The sequence below is a fragment of the Halichoerus grypus genome, chromosome 4, assembly GCF_964656455.1.
Source record: "Halichoerus grypus chromosome 4, mHalGry1.hap1.1, whole genome shotgun sequence".
NCBI lineage: Eukaryota > Metazoa > Chordata > Mammalia > Carnivora > Phocidae > Halichoerus > Halichoerus grypus.
This window is the reverse complement of record NC_135715.1, coordinates 52,124,472-52,145,323: the sequence shown is the minus strand read 5'-3', so window position 1 is coordinate 52,145,323 and position 20,852 is coordinate 52,124,472. Positions and strand designations below refer to the sequence as shown.

General features: G+C 41.7%; 1 long non-coding RNA gene across 1 annotated transcript in view; it reads right to left on the bottom strand.

Annotated features, from left to right (window-relative positions):
- Nucleotides 1-3,697: 3,697 nt before the first annotated feature.
- LOC118525228 (uncharacterized) overlaps nt 3,698-20,852 on the bottom strand; it is a 56,493-nt gene continuing 39,338 nt past the window's right edge. Inside the window, exon 5 of the long non-coding RNA XR_013446941.1 lies at nt 3,698-4,260. This is a non-coding gene — a long non-coding RNA (uncharacterized LOC118525228). The remainder of the gene's footprint in view (nt 4,261-20,852) is intronic.

Below are 20,852 nucleotides of genomic sequence, written 5' to 3'. Positions count from 1 at the left end.
TGCTGCACCTGTCTTGTCCTCAAAACATCAAACCAGACACTGGCCAGGGCTGCAAGAAAAACGTTGCCGAAGACTCTCCACCTGGGGCTGCCCAGCTCAAGCTTCCCAAGGCCCCAGAGAGTCAGAAATCCATCTCAGAGGGATGCTGTGGGCCAGAAGACAAGGGGATGGGTTGGCATTAGTATGGGACAAGCGTTTGAAGACCACCTTGTTCAGTCCCCCTAACTATTCTCTACACATGCTCTTTTCACTCCATTCTCCCTGGGTGTTGAGTTAGGAGCTTGTACTTTATTCATATCTAGTGTAGAAGTTTTAAACATGTTTAGTGATTTTTTCATCTTCGTCAGCCATAGTGCATAACTATGATATTTTCCGATATAATTTCAAAGTTTAACTGAGGTATTTATAATTTACTTTGGCAGATGCTCTGTAAAGATCATAAGGCTGTTCTTAGTTTGTGCATGAATTTATAAATGGCTTTACCATTTGTTGGAAGAAACATAAAAACAATCTCTCTTAATTCCATATTACTATGCTTTCTATTCTAAGCTTGACTTCTACAAGACTCAATTGACTTCCACACATCAATTCAATAGAATTAATTCAAATAGTACACACAGTTTATGAATCAGGCGTCAGTAGTACGTAACTAGCTCTAATCTTAAGATTTGGCAAAATGATTTGAAAGGTCTTCTTCAATAAATATAACAATTTTACAACTGGCAATTGCACACCAATATAAAGATCTAAAAGATAATGATTGAATTGGGTGTTAGATTTTTCACAATCAAATTTCCTGAGAGAAATATTCAAAAAATCATCCCAAAATAGATGCCCTTAAAAACCATTTGATGAAATTCAACACCCATTCCCAGCAACACTCTATAAACTAAGAAAAGAGGGAAACTCTCTCAACTTGTAAAAGGGCATCAATCAGAAATAATGGCAAACATCACACTTAACGTTTATCCATTAAAACCAAGAGAGCAAGACAAAAATGTTCACTATTACTGTTACAGACTTTTATTTTTACAAAAATCAATAGCAATAATCAGTTGTTCTCTTTAAAAATCCTGTTCATAATGGTAACAAAAGATATAAAATACCTAGGGTAAATAGAAATGTATAAGATTTATGTGAAGAAAACTATAAAATTTAGCTAAAGGGCATTTAAGAAGATATGACTATATCTTGTTCGTGCATGGCAAGGCTTAAATATTGTATATTTAAATGTTTATGTTATCATAAATTATTTATATAAATGGTACATATATAATGTTAATCTCCTTAATTTGATTTATAAAATCAATTCCTAAAACCATTTGGTTACATCCAGCCATAGACATTAACATGCAAAGGTGTCTCTAATACATTTAGAAGCAACTTATGGGACAATATACACAGTACGGCGCCACATTTAAAACAAACAACCAAAAAAACATGTTTGTCCATATATACATGCATACAAAAGAGCTTGGAAGGTTGCACAGTAAACAATTAGTAGGATTTTATTAATTGAAGAAAAAAATTCTAAATATCAATATCAATACAACCAATTAATATAACCAATCTATTTATATATAAAGTCATATATGTTATATCACATGTAATCAATCAACATAACCAATTTCAATTTACCCAACTAAAAATTTATGTTTATCAAATATCCATTTCATAATATACTAAAAAGTTAAGGCTCCTTTTAAGAATATTTTGTTTTAAACTTTTTTCTTTTAAATACTTTGAGGATTACTTAGCCAATTTAATAAATTTTAGGCAAACAAGTAGATTTTGAATTACTCATTGGAACAAGGACCAATACTCTCATAATAATGAAGTCAATCAGAGCATTTCACATTTCTTTGTCGTCTTTTTTGTTTTGTTTTTTGACATGATGACCAAGAGGAAACAAAGACAGTATAAATGAGGTCATTTTCTCTGATAAACTATAAATGAGCGATTAGAATGGTACTTTATGACATATACCAAAATGAACTTAGATTGATTAGGGAGTTGAATGAAAATAATCAATTTAGCAATTGCTTCTGACTGAAGAACTAATTTTATAGCAAAAAGAGTGGTGCAGTGGCTTCATGTCTACGGAATTCACTGATCTTCCCAAGTCCCCATCATCTAGAGGCCTCTAGGGAATGCTGACATGGTACGAGGTTGGAGAGCTGCCTTATAGATGAAGTACGTGCTTTGAACCCATGATCGAAGTGACCAATATATAGTGGTGTTTCTCCCATAGCCAGAATGCCCAGTCCAGGAACCAAGGTGTGGGGCTGGGGATCTAACCTCTCACCAGTACATGTAGGAACCCACAAATGTTTGCTTCCCATCCCTGCAACTTAAGGTTCTGTTGGCTTAAGGTCATCGTTCTCAAAGAAGGAATATTTCCTTCAAAACCTACAATGTTTTTTTTTGATTGGACCAGAAGTTGAGACTGTCACCTGGCCATTGGGAGTTTCACTGAATTAGCCTGCAAGGAAGAAATGAACAACACAGGCCTCCTCCAGCCTAAGCCCGCTAAGAGAGCGTAGGTATCTTTTTTTTTTTAAAGATTTTATTTATTTATTTGACACAGAGAGAGACAGCGAGAGAGAGGGAACACAAGCAGGGGGAGTGGGAGAGGGAGAAGCAGGCTTCCCGCTGAGCAGGGAGCCCGATGCGGGGCCCGATCCCAGGACTCTGTATCATGACCTGAGCCGAAGGCAGACGCTTAACGACTGAGCCACCCAGGCGCCCCGAGAGCAGTAGGTATCTTTAAAAGTTCGGCAGTAATAGAAAATCAAATCCTAAGACAGTTGATTTAACATTTAAAGCAATTCAAAGAAACCTATTGACCCAAAGAAACATGTCTCCTATTCAATCTGTGAATAGTGTTGCCAAAGAAAAAGAGAAGATAATTATCACAGGGATCATACTGAAAGAAATCACTGAAACTAACTTGTCCTCAGTTATGAAAGAACAAGAAATCTCTCTTGAGTATCTGGAGAATTATTCCTGAATATCTACTTGTCAAATTCTTGAACTATAGAGACATGTGATATTTAATGGAAATAGATAAAGAGGAGACAGCTATCATTCAAAGATTCTGAGTAAAAGATGTTTAAATTTATATAACCAAAACATAAGCAAGTCCTAAGAATAAAATTACCATAGATCTCTTAAAAACACTTGATTCTCAACTACAAACCCGTCATGATGCCATCATGCTATTTTTTTTTTTTATATTAGTTGATTTGTTTGGGCTTTTGGCTGTCGTTTGTTTTTGTTTAAGGCAGGAGAAATTTTTTGCAAACATAGAGCCTGAAGGACTATTTTAACACAATCTGCATCTACAAAATAAACTACAAAAGATTGGGGTTATAGGAAGGGACAATAAACTTGAGTGATTTAGATGACTATCACAAGAACAGTAATTATCTTAAGTATTATTGCTACAAAATCTAAGACACAAAAAGAGAACAGTGTGAAAATTGTTTCTGAACCAAATTTAAAGTTTGAAAATAATACTAAAAGATAAACATAATCTTGATCTATATACTCAAACTTCATACATAGGGCACTCAATAAATGTTAAATTCCTTCTTTTCTTATATCAAAAGAATTTGGGAAAACACAGAGAAACAAAGGAGAGGTGGGGGGAGAAAAGCTTGATTTTTATGAAAAAATAAAGACAAAACATCTTGGGAACTTCGGAAAGCAATTTTATTGATAAACTGAAGCAAGAGCTGGTTTTTGGTGTTACCAAATTATTTAACCACGGGCATAACTTGACGAAATGAGAGAGAAACCAAATTTAAAAATCTAAAATAAGGAAAGATCTACAATAACTAATGTGAAAGTGATTAGAGACTATCATATGCAGTTTGCACACTAATTTTTAAATCTAAGTGAAAATTCCAAATATAAAACTTCCATGATATAAAATAGAGAATTCTTCCCTTTTTTCAGGTCTCAAAAATCTTTCCCTCCCTAGAAGTGAGATACATTGTCTTCCCTTTGTAACCTAAATTACATTGATTCTGGCTTCTTACAAGATACTGCTTGGCTCTCCCAAAGTTTTGGGGGTCCCCAGAAGGTACTTCCAGGCAGGTGCGATCAGTCCAAGTTGTTGTCACCTTTGCTTATTGTCAGGCTCTGCGGATGACATTGCCCTTGCCCTTCCAAGGTGCAGATCTTCTCAAAGCTCATGGTGTTAGGAGAAATTGGCATATGTGAGTGAATGGCAGCTCCCTTCCACCTGAGTGAGGTCTGAAAAGGGATCATACGGTAAATTATCTGGGGGTAGAGGCATTCCAGAGTTTGTTAAGGTCCCTCTTTTGGTTTACATACAGCTTTTTTCCTTCAGGGCACAAACTCTCTGGCTCGGTTGAGACTCATTCATGTTGTGGCCACTACTCTCTTTTGACTCTCGAACTCTCTTCCTCATGGCACCTGACTCCTTTTATGATGGGCTCTCTGCCCCAGGGTCCATGTTCTTCTAGTCATTTATCACCTCTTGTCACAGGCCCTACCCTCGTGATTCACTCACACGTCAGTTCTCCACGTGTCAACATCTGTGTCTACAACTCAGCAAGATTTCATTTCTCCCCAGGAGGCTCCTGGCTTCCAATCAAGTCAGTGATGCACACAGAGGTGAGCAGGGATAGGAAGTACCACCCATCTCCACCTACCCAGTGAATTCAGACTTCAGCCAGGACCTAGCTGACGTGCCCTGCATATTCACGAGAGGCCAGGTAGGAACACAGAAATCACTCTAGGTATTTCAACAGACAAAGATCAGTAGAACGATAAAATCCATGGCAGAGTGTTTATAAACACCACGCTCAACAGAACCATTCTTAATAAATGAACTCTTTCACCAATGACCTCCTAAATGCCAATCCATCAGAAGTTTCTAGCATTAACATACTTGATCTCTTTGTAATAGCTGCTGGACATCTGCTTCCTCCTGAAACTCTCCTCTTGCTTTGTTTCTCTGATACTTCTCTGTTCCCTTACCTGTCTCCCCACTCTCTCAGGCTCTTCACAACATCTTCTACTTCCACCTACCTTATCGCTTGATAACTATTTGCTGAATAAATTAAATCAGCATTAATCATCAGAAAGATTTATAATTTGATAGAAATAAACTTTTTTCTTAATTTTTTCAAATCTTTCACCAAAAAAATTTTAGGCTATCAATGTTTAAGCACTGTGTCCTAGAGAGTTATTTATTTATTTAGTTAGTTAGTTAGTTAGTTATTTTACTTTGCTGGAGAGGAAACCCAGGCCTGGAAGGGAAGTCATGCACTTCTATCTACCAAGTGATCCAGCAGCACTTACACAAGCCTGATCCCTAGTTCTGAGCTCTGGTCACAGACAATGGTGCCTCTTCAAATAATAAGCAAATAAAAGTTCCCAAGGAAGTGACAAAATGCCGTCAGATATTTTTTTCTTGTCATTTCCTTCTTTCTGTTTTAATTTACTTATTTGTTTGTTCGGTGAGAAAGAAGTTAAGAAAAGCCATATACCACAGGCAGAGTTCTATCTTGCCCATTTCTTTTTCTCCTCCACCCCTAATAATATTTTTAGTTTTGAACAGTAGTTTTCATTTAAATAGGTTTAATTTAATGAGGTTATAACACGCTTATTCATCTGAACATGTTTAGCTTACTCAATAGTATACTTATTTATTGTATAGTTTAACGTTGGATTCTTTCACTGTAAATACCCATCCTATTTTGTACTGGGCGACATGAATTCCCAATTTAATTGACTCTCCATACATTATTTGAATTATTTTAGTGCTAGATAGATGGGTTTTTAATAGTCTTTTGGACTATGAAAAAAAATAATAATAAAAATGAGTTGTGATGGCTCCCTAATTTGAAAGTAGGCCTTCAAGGCCCACATGATCTTCATCCACCCCCACTCCTTACCTCTCTGGCCTTTTCTCCTTGTGCCTTCCCCTCATTCATGCTACTCTTCGTTGCTATACCTTCAATGCCCGGGCATTTCCCACCTGAGGACCTTCACGAGGGCTGCTCCCTCTATCTGGAATGTTCTTTACTCAAAAGCCCTCATGACTCATAACTTTGCCTCTTATAAACTTTTGCTCAAATGTCACTTTTCAAGGAAGCCTACTCTGACTGCCCTATTTAGAATTGCAACCTGCTCTTCCCTCCCCGGGCACGTGGGATCTCCCACATACCCGATTCTGCTTTGCTTTTTTCCATAGCACTTGTCATCTTCATACATTCCATGTAACATTTACATTCATGCTGATTTCTTGCGTTTCACCGTCACTGTACAGGAATTTGGAGCTGAGCTCGAGGCTCAGTCCCACTCTTGGGAAAGGTGAGAGGGCATCACCACCTGCTTATTGTGCTCAGAAAGTGTCAGCCAAGGAGGAAGGTATGTGCATTAGACTCAGGACTCCAATCTTCCAAAGGGGTGGATTTTCTGCATTTTCAGAGCAAGCATTTTGGCTATAACTTGCTCAGCGTTGCAACACTGTGGAAGTCTTGCAACCTTCCAACAGAACAGCCTGCTAAGTTACTAGGAACACCTTTAGCAACAAGCCTGACACTGCTAACAGAAATTGTGAGCCCTTAGCAAGCAGGACCTCCCTCTCTGGCGAGCATCTGTCTGTGTCCATTCACAGGAGCTCCGGTCCTTTGGGAGGAAGGTGAGGCCAAGTGGTGTCATTTGTTTTGGGCTCCTCTCCTTGCCAGACACACATAAAAGCAAATACTACTTCTACCTATAAGAAATTATAATCAGAAATATTGGGAAAGAGGAAGAAGAGAAGACCCTGATCCAGATTATTTTAGATAGTCCAAAAATTATTAAGACTAGATTATATAGCCAAATTTAGTGCATCTTCCTGAAAAGTACACAATAGAAGATATATGATATTCAATAAATGGTACTGAAACATTTGAAAAAAGATCACATTATATCCCCACCTTATACCTTACACCTGAATAAATTCCAATAAAGTCTAAAGTAGAGAAACAAGAAAGGAATATAGTGACATATAAATTAATATTCATTTATTATTAGAGTGGAGTAAACTGTTCCTTGATATCATGAAAGGTAGAAAAATACAGATTTGAGAGATTTCATAGATTTTACTCTAACAAACATAAGCTTATTTACAGAAAAAAAAAAGACATAAGCAGAGTTAAAAACAAAGCAAATCAAGAAAACTATTCAAAGGCTTAATTTCTTTCACATATAAAGATCTTGTACAAATAAATAAGAAAAAAGAGGGTTTTTTAATTAAAGATTTTTTTTTTTTATTTGACAGAGAGAGACACAGCGAGAGAGGGAACACAAGCAGGGGGAGTGGGAGAGGGAGAAGCAGGCCTCCCACTGAGTAGGGAGCCCGATGTGGGGCTGGATCCCAGGACCCTGGGATCATGACCTGAGCTGAAAGCAGACGCTTAATGATTGAGCCACCCAGGTGCCCCGAAAAAAGAATGTTTAATAGAAATTAGTCTCAGGAAATTAATGAGCAATTTACACAAAAAAGAATCCAAAAAGAAACCAAGTTCTAGCTTGACAAATGCCTAGTGCTGATGAATGTTGTAGGAAATTGATGTTCTTAAATGTTTTTGGTGGGAGTGTAAATTGGCACACATTTTTAGAGACAGTGTGGCAATAAGAACCAAACTGTAAAATGGATATGCTCTGTGATATAGCAATTCTATTTCTAGCAAAGTACACTATGGGTATCTCATATAAATAATCAAATATGTACTTATAAGTATTCTCATTGTTGCTTTGTTTGAAAAGCTGAAACTTGGAACTACTTAAATATCCATCAACAGCGGACTAATTAAATAAACAACAGCAAATATTGAGACAATGACATATTATGCAACTGTGAAAAGGTATGAGGTAAACATACATATCCTGATTTGGAAAAATATCCCTGAAATTTCACTGACTGGAAAAAGCAAGTTATAGAGCAGTGAGAATGGAGGGATTGCACTTGTGGGCAAAAAAGGAATATCTATAGATGTGGTGGGATAATTCTTTAAAGTATTTCTGATTCGTCTCCTATCCCCCCATCCCCACCAGGGCCATTCCCCTCCACCCATGACAGGCAGCACCCGGGCAGTCCAGGCCACAGGGGAGCAAGGTCACATGGAACAGAGAACAAAAGAATCAATTCTCGGCTTTTAGTTTCAAAATAGACCTTCTGAAACTCTTGGCAGAGACAATACGTTAAACAATAGCTTTGAAAAAATGAATGTTGATATAAGAGCCAGTTTTCCTGCTTGAAACTGGATAAAAAATTCCAAGAGAGAAAGGAGAAACAGAGAGGAGAGCTGGTGGGAACCATACAGTGATGAGGGTCCGTCAGCAAGCTGCCCACCTGGGGGCTGAGCCCCAGAGCGTGGGGGTCCAGTTTCCTGTCTAGGGCTCCAACAGAATTTTCTTTGCTGTCATGACGGCACAGGATAGAGGAGAGACAGGAATAAGGTGTGCCAAGCAGATGGGCCTGGGACAGCTTCACTCACTGGCTGTGCCCAGCGAGCAGCCTCTGGTTTCCCGTAAAGAATCAACAGCCAGTTGAGACCTCTGGGCCAGCAAGAGCCAACCCCATCAGCAGATGCAGCTTCAGCTACCTGGCTTGTGCCAGATGCCAATATGGAGGACTGCCAGGCAGTAGCAGCTCAGGGCCAGGTGTGGTGGTGGGCACCACGACAGATGCCTGCATGTTCACAGCTGACGGATGGCTGGCCATCTCCTCGGCAAAGCCTCTGTCCCATCCCCTTGGCATCTAGCACAACAATCCAGGGCAGACAGGCAAAGAGGAAGCTCCTCACTTGACTGAGAAAACCTTGAAATGCCTGCATTTCTCTTGCATTGACAAATATTTTCTGCCACTTGACAGAACTGGGACTCAAAATAAAGATTAAGTTGTTATTTTTTGTTGTTGTCATTGTTCTTGTTCTAAGATTTTTTTTTAAAGTTATATTTTTGCACTCCTAAATGTGGTGTCCTGAAAACAATCATGCCTGCAAGTATAAATATCTGCTTGTTCATAAATTCAGGAAGGTATTTCAGAAATTTAACAGGGGACACCTCCGGGGAGTAGACGAGAAGGGATGGGGACATCAGGGACTTTTCAATTCTGCACTATTTGAGTTTCTGAGCATGTATGAACTTTATAATAAATCTTAAAGACGCCATCCTTAAAGCACTCAGAGCATATGAAGAATCTCAACCAGACTCCCCACTAAGCATGGAGGCTGAGCCGTTGCTCAATCTCACGACCCTGAGATCATGACCTGAGCCGAAATCATGAGTCAGACGCTCAACTGACTGAGCCACCCAGGTGTCCTGCACTTACATAGTTTAAATTGTGCCTCTTCCCAGAGTGCTGAGTGGAGATACCATTTGTAAAACTTTCAACAATGGCAGGAAAGACTGTGCTGTTATTACTATTACTATTGTTATAATCATCAATATTCTTCTTACTGGTGGGACTGGGGACGGTAAAAAAACGAAATGTATCATCTGAGCAAAATTCAGACAGATACCTGGGAGAAGTGAATTCCAAGCTGAGGGAATAACAAGAACAAAAGCCACAAAGCGGGAGCCTGAGGCATCTGAAGAGAGCAGGAGGCTACACTGGTCATAGAGTTCACGGGGAGCCAGGCAGGAGGGCGCCATTTCACGGACTCAGGTTTCACCCTGAGTGAGGTGGGGAGAGATGGCTGTGCAAATATGATTAGAATTTAAAATCATCACCAGGCTGCTATGATCCGAGTGGACCATCAGTGGCAGGGGCAGAAACAGTCTTTTAGGGGTTAGGGGAACACACAAATCCTGGGTGAGGCAAAGCATTTGTCTTCCCCATCTGATGCTCCTAAACTGTCTCTAGGTGTCTTATTTTTCTCTTTAAGGCAGGCTTCATTATTCATCATCATTTAATCTCGCCAAATAAAAATGGTCAAGGGGGTAGTAAGTGGGTGATCAGCCCACAGAGTTTTTTACTCCTCAATGTTCACAAAATAACCTCTTGCAGTTATGACTGAAAGCTACAGGCAGGAAGACAGCAAGATGGTGGTCAAGGCAGCATAGAATGAGAGAACTAGGAAGGGACCAGCAGCCTTCATGCTGTGGAGACAGAGGAGTCTGGGTTCACCAACTAAGTCTGTGTAGATAGTTAGAGGAGTTCAGAGGCATTCCCTGACAATTCAAACGCTTAAGGCCATTTTTAATCAATTTATTATAATTGTATTTTGAAAGCACCGGGTTTCTGTGGAGATTCGGGTAGCCCTTTGTGCATCATGATGTTGTTTCAGGCAGTAGAATTATTGCAGGAAATCATAATTACTCAGAAGAGGAGGAAATACTTTCCTCAAGGGTTGCCCTAAATAGAATAAGTAGTGAAGAGTGATACCTTCCCTGACACTGAAGAGCTTCAAGCCAAAGCTACAGTGACCACTTGGAATCCATGTGTGCTCATCAGCTCGGGCCGCCATAACAGAATACCATGGCCTGCGCAGCTTAAACAATAGAAATGTATTTTCTCAAGGTTATGGAGGTTGGAAGTCCATGATCCAAGTATTGGCAGGTTTGGTTTCCTCGGAGGCCTCTCCACTGGGCTTGCAGAGAGAAGGCTGCCTCCCTGCTGTGTCCTCACGTGGTATTTTCTCTGGGTGTGAGCATTCCTCATGTCTCGGTGTGTGTCCGCATTTCCTCTTCTTGTAAGGGCACCAGTCAGATTGGATTAGGGCCCACCTGTATGACCTCAGATTACCTTCATCACCCCTTGAAACACCCTAACTGTGAATACAGTCACATTCTGAGGTACTGGAGGTTACAGCTTCGACATATGAATTGTCTGGGCCGGTGGGGGGGGGGGGGGGGGGCAGGGGAACTGTCACACAATTCAGCCCATAACACGATTCTGTATGATTTTAAGAACCACAAACACACACAACTAAAAATGGATTTGTACTACAAAGGATAAGCGTAGAAGAACAGAGATGAAATTTAAATGCGCTAAAATACATTGAAAAGCAAAGCGAAGCAAAAAAAAAAAAATGCTTAGTAGTAAGTGAAAGAGAACCATTTCCACAAAGAGTTAAATCACTGTCAAATCATTTCAAGCCAGTGGTAAGCTGGGTTAATTGTCAAATACTTCAGCAAGATCTAGTGGGGGAGTTAACAGCAGTTATTATCTTAAAAAGAACACATTCTTTTGAAATGCTATTATGTTTTAGAAGCACATAAAAGGTTTCCAAGGAGAGTCCCTTTTGTGTAATGATGCAAATTGAGCTGAGTGGTATGCATCATTTCTGGGGTGACATCTGTGGGTAAAGTCAGAAAAATCCAAAGGCTGCATACTATGTGAAGGTAAATTTGCTTGAAGGGGAAGAATTGAGATAGCTTCCCAAGATGGGCCACACAAAGCTTTGTAAAACAGAGATAACAGGGGGGAAATGGCAGGTTTTCTGCTGTTTATAGATCACAGATCCGAATACAGATGTATTTTAAGTTTTTAAAACATTCATTTTGTGCGAAAATCCTTCTCTACAGATAGTCTGCCTCAGTGAAATCAGCTAGGAAAGGGGTATCTGTTAACCTCATAGATCGGTTTAAAAGGAAATGATTTGTGCCAAAGAGCCCCAGCTATCTAGATTTTCTGAATAGAAACAAAAGAACTTCTGGAGAAAGAATAGCGGAATGAAAAACATTAAAATGGAAGAAAGGAAAATTAAGTTACAAATTATTAAAAATTAAAAGGCAAAAGGAAATAAATCAAAAGAGAAATATATGCATGTGCTATGACTAATTCTTACTTCTCCTAAATTACCATTTTGTTTCCTGGCACTAATCCCCTGCGGAGACCAAGAACTTAAAGCCCACTTATTTATGCTCTATTACTATCATTTCTCCTGAGATTGGTATTGGGGTAGTATAAAACGACATTTGCAAGTGCCTTGGCAGTGAGTTATTTTTTTAAAAATGTGACTCCATTAAACATCTGCCTTTATTACATTTGTAAATGCACCCTGAGTCTGATAAAGCTCTGGATGCATCCAGGCCATGCATCAATATCTCTGAAGTGTCTAGGTGCCACTGTGAGAACTTCATAAATAATTATATGCTAGGTTATCACATTATTCACTAGCGAAGCTTGCTCTCTTTAAAGTTGTTTTGAAGAAATCATCTGTGAAATTCCAGTAAAGGACTCACGGGGGGGGGGGGGGGCGGTTAATACCCCCGAACCCAGCCGACTTCGGCTTCCGTCACCCATACTCCATCTTGCTCACAAACGTCCCGAGGAAGTTGAAAACCGTGCGGTGGTGGCGCCTCTGTGGATTCCATCTTCATCAGTGTGTCACAGGTACTTTATTCTAATCGTAGCCCCCGAAGAACCACTGTTCTGTTTTGTTCGCAGCAAGTCTGAGACAGTGTATCACAGTGCCAAGGAGGGATTAGTCTCATCACCTCAACATGAATGGAAAAAACAAGCTAAAAACCCACCCTGGGTCTGGGTCTTCCTTTGCAGATGATTTTTCAATAATATTCTACATTTGCAATGTGCTCTTCAAATGTTGTACTTTCACAAGATGAAATGTGCAACAGTAGGAAAAGCCAGCACCAAGAAAAGCAACGGTGGCCAGAGGTCTGTCTTCCTCCCTTTCTTCCATAGTTCTTTCTCCTCTGTCTCTCTCTCTCTCCCCTCTCTCCTCCACCCTCCACCCCATCTGCTTTTTTTTTTTATTAAGATTTTTATTTATTTATTTGTCAGAGAGAGAGAGAGAGAGCGTGCGCACAAGGTGGGGGGAGCGGCAGACAGAGGGAGAAGCAGGCTCCCCGCTGAGCAGGAAGCTGGATGCGAAGCAGGACCCCATCCCAGGACCCCTAGGATCGGGACCTAAGCTGAAGGCAGACACTTAACAGACTGTGCCACCCAGGCATCCCCCACCCCATCTGCTTTTACATATTTTACTTAATGTCTGTTTTAATCCAGGCCCTATGTCAGGGCACTGGCATTAAAGATGCAAAGATGATTAAGGTAAAGCAGCAATGATAATTCAATATAATAAATGTGATGGCAGAGGTAGACACTGGATACTCTTAGAGCACGTCTGAATTTGGGTACCTCCACCCTCCTAAACCAGAGCCTAAGAGAAATATTTGGGACAGGTCATTTATTTGGTGATCTCGCCAGGAAGCAGGGATGAGAAAGTGTGGAGAGTGAGCAAGAAAGAGAAAAGCTAATAAAGAACAGCAGTGAGCTATGATAACTCGGGCTACAGGCCCACTGGAGGCCCTCTGAAAAACTATGTAGAAAGGACCTCGGATCACCCCTTGGACGATCTACCGGTTCCCGTCCCCTATTAATGAGAAGCTGACTCGGCGGGCATTAGCTTCTGCCACACTTCCACGTTGCTCCTGCAACTAGGCTGAACAGTTTCCTGTGGATTCAGAGAAAGCTCCAAGGCAGCGAAGTGCAGAGACACTTCAGAGAGGAGCATGGAGCCGTCCCCAGGGAGGCCAAGTGGATGTGGCACAGTGTGCCACAGGTTATCTGCCGCAGAGAGCGTCAGGGGCTCCTAATTTGATCTTGGGGGAGGAATAGGAGGCTTCCTAGTGGAAACGAGGTCTCAGCTAAATCTCAAAGAAAGAGTAGGAGCAAGCAAAAGAGAAAAGGGTGTTCTAATACACAGAGGAGCTTGAACTAAAGAGGGAGATAGCGCACATGGAGAAGTGCAAGTGTTTTGGTTGGCTGGGATAACGTGAAGGAATAGAAAGAGATAAATCCAAGGGGCGCCTGGGTGGCTCAGTCGGTTAAGCGTCTGCCTTCGGTTCAGGTCATGATCCCAGGGTGCTGGGATCAAATCCTCTGTCGGGCTCCCTGCTCAGCGGGGAATCTGCCTCTCTCTCTCTCCCTGCCCCTGCCACTGCCCCTGCTTGTGCTCTCTCTCTGTCAAATAAATAAATAAATAAATCTTAAAAAAAAAAAAAAGAAAGAGATAAATCCAATGAGTTTTAGGCAGTAGACTGACAAGACTTGTTAAGGACAAATAGTGTTTTAATTGAAGTAAAAGGGAGAAAGAAGTTTCTGGTTAGGGTGACAAAGTAGGTGGTACAGGGGGAGGGATAGAGAACCCACCTGTATGGTGAGGAATACGATAAATTTGCTTTGTACATGGAATGTCTAAGTGTCTGTAGAACATACAGGCAGGTAGCTGGATGTTTAAAACATGAGTCCATTAGCTACTTGCCTTATTGCATTTATAAAAGCACTCTTGAGTCTAAGCGCTGGGTACATCTGGCCATACATTAAAGATCTCTGAGCTCAGGGGAGAGGTGAGGGTTAGAAATACAGATTTACATACACTCACCCTCAGGGGTTACCCAAGAATGTGGGTATAAGTAAGATCATGAAGGGATAGTATGTGAAGTAGCGAGAGAAGAGGGTCACGGGCAGAGCCTTGATGTTTAAATGGCAGGCATAGAGAGAGAACTCTATGACGGATTGAGAGCCTATGGTTAGAGGTATGGAGTGAAAGCCACGAGAAAGTGGTAAAGTGGACGTCAACAGAAGAGAGACAGTTAAAGAGAGAGAGGCCAACACCGTCAGACACCTCAGGCAGGTCAAGGAAGATAAAGGTGAAACGTAGCCTTTGAATTAGTGACAGGGATGTTGTTGGTGGTCATAACGTGGTGAGAAACTGCTATTCCTATTTCACACTAGGCTCCGGGGAAGGTGCTCTGTGTCCATTCTTTCATTTAATCTTCAACTCCACCCTCTGAGTTGTTACTACTATTTTTGGCTGAGTTTGACAGATGAGGTGTGGGGGGCACAGAAAGATAATGTCATAAGGCTAGGAAATGGTGGAGCCCAGATTGACATCTAGGGCTTTTGATTCCCAAGCCCAACAGTGTACTGTCACACCGCCTAGATGGCATGGCCTGGAGGAAGGACACCTTTCCCGCGGAGACAGGAGGGAGGAAGGTAAGGGATGGGTAGAAGCAGATGTTTGTTGTGTGGAAGCAGAGTAAACTTTCGTAATTCACATCAGCCTCTGTTCTTTCTATTAAGATGTCGTGAGCAAAGAAGGGCAACCTGAAGATATGGTGGGGAGACAGGACAGAGACAAAACTTTGGGATAACTCGTTGAGGAAGAGCAGACATCTCTAAATCTGGGACCTCAAAGCCCTTCTGCTTTTGAGCACTATCTCATCTCCCACGCCATCTTCCCGGCTGCAACTGGATCAGCCATGTTACAGGTTTTGCCCTACACAACCTAGCTGCCTTAATAGTCACAGGTCATCCTCTTAGGCCGATGGCTGAAGCTATTCAGGATCCAGCGTCAGGTTCAGTGCTGACTCCGGTAGGGTAAGCGTTGCCCTCGCACACTTGTGTGCATCTTGCAGATGACGGAGCGGTAACGTCATCTGCGAATTCCTCGCATACCTGTATACCGTCCCTGCTGGCCAGTCCTGCCCAGGACCTCGGGGACACTCGACGGCGTCTACATGGCTATGTCCACTGTGGCGGTGCGGCTGTGGTGGGATGGAGATTTGGCTTAACCGTCCGAACCATCTCTCTCGGAGTGTAAATATTGTAAAATATAAAAGCCGGAGGGATGTTGGTGGCTGTGGGGTTTCAAGAGAATCAATATATAAAACATATCCACCCCAAGCTCAGAACCATTTGGGAAATAGATGCGGACGCAGACACTTAGGGATCAAGATATATTTATTACTGATCAAAGCCAGCCTGGAAATCTTAGCAGAGTATGTGATACACAGGCCTGCTTATGTTCGACCCCTAAATTAAAGAGAATTACCCTCCCAGTCACAGGCCCAGCTGCGTGCGAGCTGGCTCCCTCCATGGGTGTCTAATCCTTTAAAACGTATTGCTTGGAGGAGCTCCCTACAGGCTGGCTGATTGCAAAAAGAAAGGAGGAAGGATGCAGCTGAGTCACATAGATTCAATCCCTTTCCCCAAACTTACAAATCAAATAAATCCCACATTTTCTGGGGAGACACTGGGGATTCAGGCTGCAGGGAAAGGCAGGGAGTGTTACTTATTAGCAGAGCCTCCCACGGAAGCAGGAAAAGGAGGGGGGGGTGCCCCCCTCCTCCCGCCACCAACCTCAGCACTGGGCATGTCCTTTCCAGGTGAACCGGAGAAACCGATGACGCTGTCTGAGAGAGACAGAGACAGAAAGAAAGCAGATGAGATACGCGGAGAGAGCCCTGAGAGCATCCGAGTCTCTGGTTTCAGTTGTTCCTCCTACTTGTGGATTTTTCCACTTTGCTGTATTCCACGAAAATCGTAACACTGTCCTCCAACTCAGGTCGTGGCCTTGTTCATTTGGCTATAATAGGATCCTCCATGCATTTTTCTCCCAGCAGTCACTGAATTGGACCATCATCAGAGCCACGTTATTGCATATTGGAGGCTCTCTTGCCTGGGCTCCCCGTAAAGCAAAGCCTCAAGCAAATGCTTAAGTTCAAGAAAGTCACCTAGGAGTGTGATTTAGAAAGCAGGAGTGAAGGACAGGGGAGCAAAGCAGGCAAGTGGGGAGAGCCAATAGAAAGATGCAGTCCTGGCTGGTGATTTGCCTTGTGAAACCCAGGGCTGCCTAGCCAGGGGAAAAGGCAGGAAAATCATTTATCGATAGGCTCCAATCCATCAAAGGTTTGCCCCTGCCTTTGCAGGCTGTTGCATGTTGTGGGTTCCCACTATGTCCCTGCTTCATATCAACAGTGAAGCCTAGGGTAGGGAGCCTGTGCCTGTCTGGTTGTGTTTGCAGGAAAATGAGCATGCCTAGAATTGGTCGTGCAACACACTAGGGGCTGGAATAAGAGATAGGTGAGGCCGAGAGAACTGAAGTAGTGCCCAAGGAGCATCAGATACAAAGAACTTCTCGCCTCATGATGAAATAGATTCAACTATTATAAAGAGGTAACACACTTGTCTCTTAAAGATATACTACACATCTCTATTTGGAAATCTAAAAAACCCAACACATTCCTCATGCAGTTGTAAATAGATTTTTCTGATAGGTTAAAATAAAACCATTGGTAGATTATCATTATAAATTATCTTATCTTTAATAATATATCAGGCTCTTCCCCCATTCTCCTCACCCCCACTGCCCTAACCTTGGTGACCCCAAGTTAAGCAAAAGTTAGGTCTTTCTTGCTGACATTCAACATTTACCAAACAAAAAGAGTGTATCTAAAAACAAACAAACAAACCAAAGGACTGACATTAAGATCCCTCCCCTCAACACAATTTACTAATCCCATTAAATGTATAATAAGAATACCAGTAGACTGCCATTTTAAGGCCATCCCTCAGCCTAATGGGAACCCAAAGAAAGCACATGAAAGAGATACTGTGGTTGGAACGCACAGTATTTAGAATTTATCCTAGACAGATCCTCTAGCAGCCTTAATACCACAGCAACTATGGACTCTTGTTTAAATATATTTTTCTTTTGTTCCATCAGGTGTTAGCGGTTTCCTAAAGTTGGTTTTGGGTAAACTCACCTTCCCAGTTAGGCTGTGCAATTTTTAACACGCCCTGTATTAAATCTCCTCAGTTTGAATACCTCAAATGTTCTTTTTTTTTTTTTAACCTCATGAAAGGACACTGACTAATATACATACACGGTGTGAGTATGTGTGCCTGTGTGTGTGTATGGTTAAGACATATCCTTTTATTTGTATTGGTAATATCAAACTGTTCATATTGTCTTATATTTCAATGTTTTCAATTAATAATGCATTTGGAAATCTTTCCACATCAGCTCATATGAGCTAGCTACCTCATTGATTTTAAGAGCTGCAAAATATTCCCTTGGTTGGATATACCATCATTTAAATGACCAGGACCCTACTGGTGAGGATTCAGTTCTTTCTTTCTTTTTCTTTTTTTCTTTTTTTTTTTTTAAGATTTTATTTATTCATTTGAGACACAGAGATACAGACAGAAAGAGAGAGCATGAGCAGGGGGAGAGGTAGACGGAGAGGGAGAAGCAGGCTCCCCACCAAGCCAGGAGCCTGATGTGGGGCTCGATCCCACGACCCTGGGATCATGACCTGAGCCAAAGGCAGACACTTAACCATCTGAACCACCCAGGTGCCCCCTTTCTTTCTTTCTTTTAAAATTTATTTATTTATTTTGGAGAGAGAGAGAGAATCCCAAGCAGACACCCTGCTGAGCACAGAGCCTGATGCAGGGCTCGATCTCAGGACCCTGAAATCACGACCTGAGCCAAAATCAAGAGTCGGATGTCTAACTGACTAAGCCACCCAGGCACCCCCATTTAGTTGTTTCTAAGTTTTTCACTATTACCAATGGCTGCAACTAACTGCCTTGCATGTATATATTTGCATGCTTCTGCAAGTAGATTTGTAGAATGACATGGAATTTGGGGTTTGCTCCAGTTTTTAAAACTGTATTCAAGAGCCAACCCTTGCCTTGTGGGCTACTTCTGGTAATTGGGTCACAGACTTGATTTTCCACTTGGGAATCTTGCCTTTCTTTTACCAGCACTCTAATCCCTGAAGAACCAAGACCCCGCTCTGCTTTTGTTAGTTCCCTACTAGAGACTCAAATCCTGCATCTGAACCTCTAGGCATCTTGCTATCTTGCCACTTCCTAACAGACTTCTCTGATGTCTACTTGAATCTTGAAATATTTTCCATACCTACATTTTTCCCCATGTTTTGTCTGCCTATTGGGATACCTGTTGTATCCCACTGATGGCATTTACACTGACTACCATTTTTTGCTTTAATTTCTACTGCTTTATCTGCTGAACTGGATTGTTTGTATCGGCAAATGAACTTCTTGAAAACATAAAATTACATATTATCCTTTTGTAGCCTCAGGGGGCCTGTCTCACGCTAGGGGCTTGTTACAGGCCATGATGTACTTGCGAATCTGAGGATTATCAAAGACTAGAGGGTACAGTGCTTGTGAGTGCAAAGGATATACTGTAATTAGAAAAATGAGTTTAGGATTAGGATACAAAAAGGAAGGAGAGTCTATTTTTGCAATCCTGGGGGCCAGAGAAATGAAACTGATGGTGTTCATCTCTTGGGTTTTAGTACTACAGTCAAGGGAAAGGCAGAGCTCACTCAGCTGCTGGTGGGGAGGGAGCGTAAGAGGATCTGCGGTTTGGTATGAAGTGATCAGGAAGGTTATGTAACCTCTTGGGACTGGGGAGTGGTTTGAGAAACACCTACTCTGCTCCCACTGTTCCCCGTGACGGGAACCCAAGTGCCACACTCCGCAGAATAGGAGGCAGGAGGAAAAGTCAAAACCTCAGAGTTAAAAGTTATAAAAAATCATGGACTATTTAGGTGAGACCACACACACACACACACACACACACACACACACGCACAACCCCCTGGAACAAAAATGGGAGAAATTTACAAGCATCTCACTAAAACTTCAGAGGAAGGAAGTCTCTAAAAGTTTCTGTTTAGCAAAGGGTGGTAAATACAGAAAGCAGACAGCCTATCATTAACCATTGCCAGTATTATGTGTAGAATATATCATTGTTAACTATCTTTTTTTTTTTTTAAAGATTTTATTTAATTGACAGTGAGAGACACAGCGAGAGAGAGAACACAGCAGGGGGAGTGGGAGAGGAAGAAGCAGGCCTCCCAAGGAGCAGGGAGCCCAACGTGGGGCTCGATCCCAGGACCCTGGGATCATGACCTGAGCCGAAGGCAGACACCTAACGACTGAGCCATCCAGGCGCCCCCATTGTTAACTATCTTTATCTGGTAAACTACTTGTGTTATTTTAAGGAATATAAAACATCTGTGAGTACTTTTGTAAACTTATTCTCACAATTTCAGCCTTCATAGTCTTATTTTTTTTCCATAAAATCTTAAAATTTCTAATTGGAAATTCTTCCAGTGGGATTTTCCAGGGGTTTTTCAATGCCTACAGTCCAAAGGGACTAATACACAGTAAGTCTATCTGGGGAAGACAGTGGCATTTTCCGGTGGTAGTAATGCCTGAGATGTATCTTGCACACTAAGAGTAAAGTTTGTCCATCTGAACAGGTAAGAGAGGATATCCTGGGCCAGAAAATTTCATGAACAAAAGTCTGCAAGCCTGACAGCAAGCTCTGTTCAGGAAGTGCAAGTAGAGAAGGATTGTTGGAACATAAAGGGCGGTGTGTTTGTTATCTATCGCTGCCTTACAGACTACTTCAAACTCAGTGGCTTAAAACAATACCTGCCTATTAGCTCAGTTTCTGTTATTCAGGAGTCTGGCACATTTCAGCTGGGTCCTCTTTTTAGGGGACTGAAATCAAGGTTCTGGCTACTGAACCTGGAGGCTTGACTAGGGAAAGATCCGTCTCCAAGCTCCTTCAAGTTGTTGGTAGTCGCAGGACAGAGGTCCTGGTTATCTTGCTGTCTCTCGGCTGAGGACCACTGTCAGCTCCTAGAGGCCACTCATTCTCAGGTCCTCGCTCTGTGCCCCCTCCATTTCAGCGGTGGAGATCCTGCTTCACGGGGGATCCCTCTCACTCTGAATCTCTCTGACTTCTCCTTCTGCCACGAGGAGAAATGTCTCTGCTTTTTAAAGGGCTCCTGTGATTCATTTAGACTAGCCTGGACAATCTTCCTATCTTACTAATAAGTGATTAATAATCTTAATCCCATCTGCTGTCTTAGCGTTCTGCCTACCACGGGTAGAATCTTCGGGAATGCTGCCGAACAAGCAGCAGTTTGGGATGCCTCATTTTGAGTGGATATTGACCACCTGATAGACATCTAAAAGAAAATACACTGGAAGTTAAAAGACCAGAAAACCACATAAAATAAAGTCT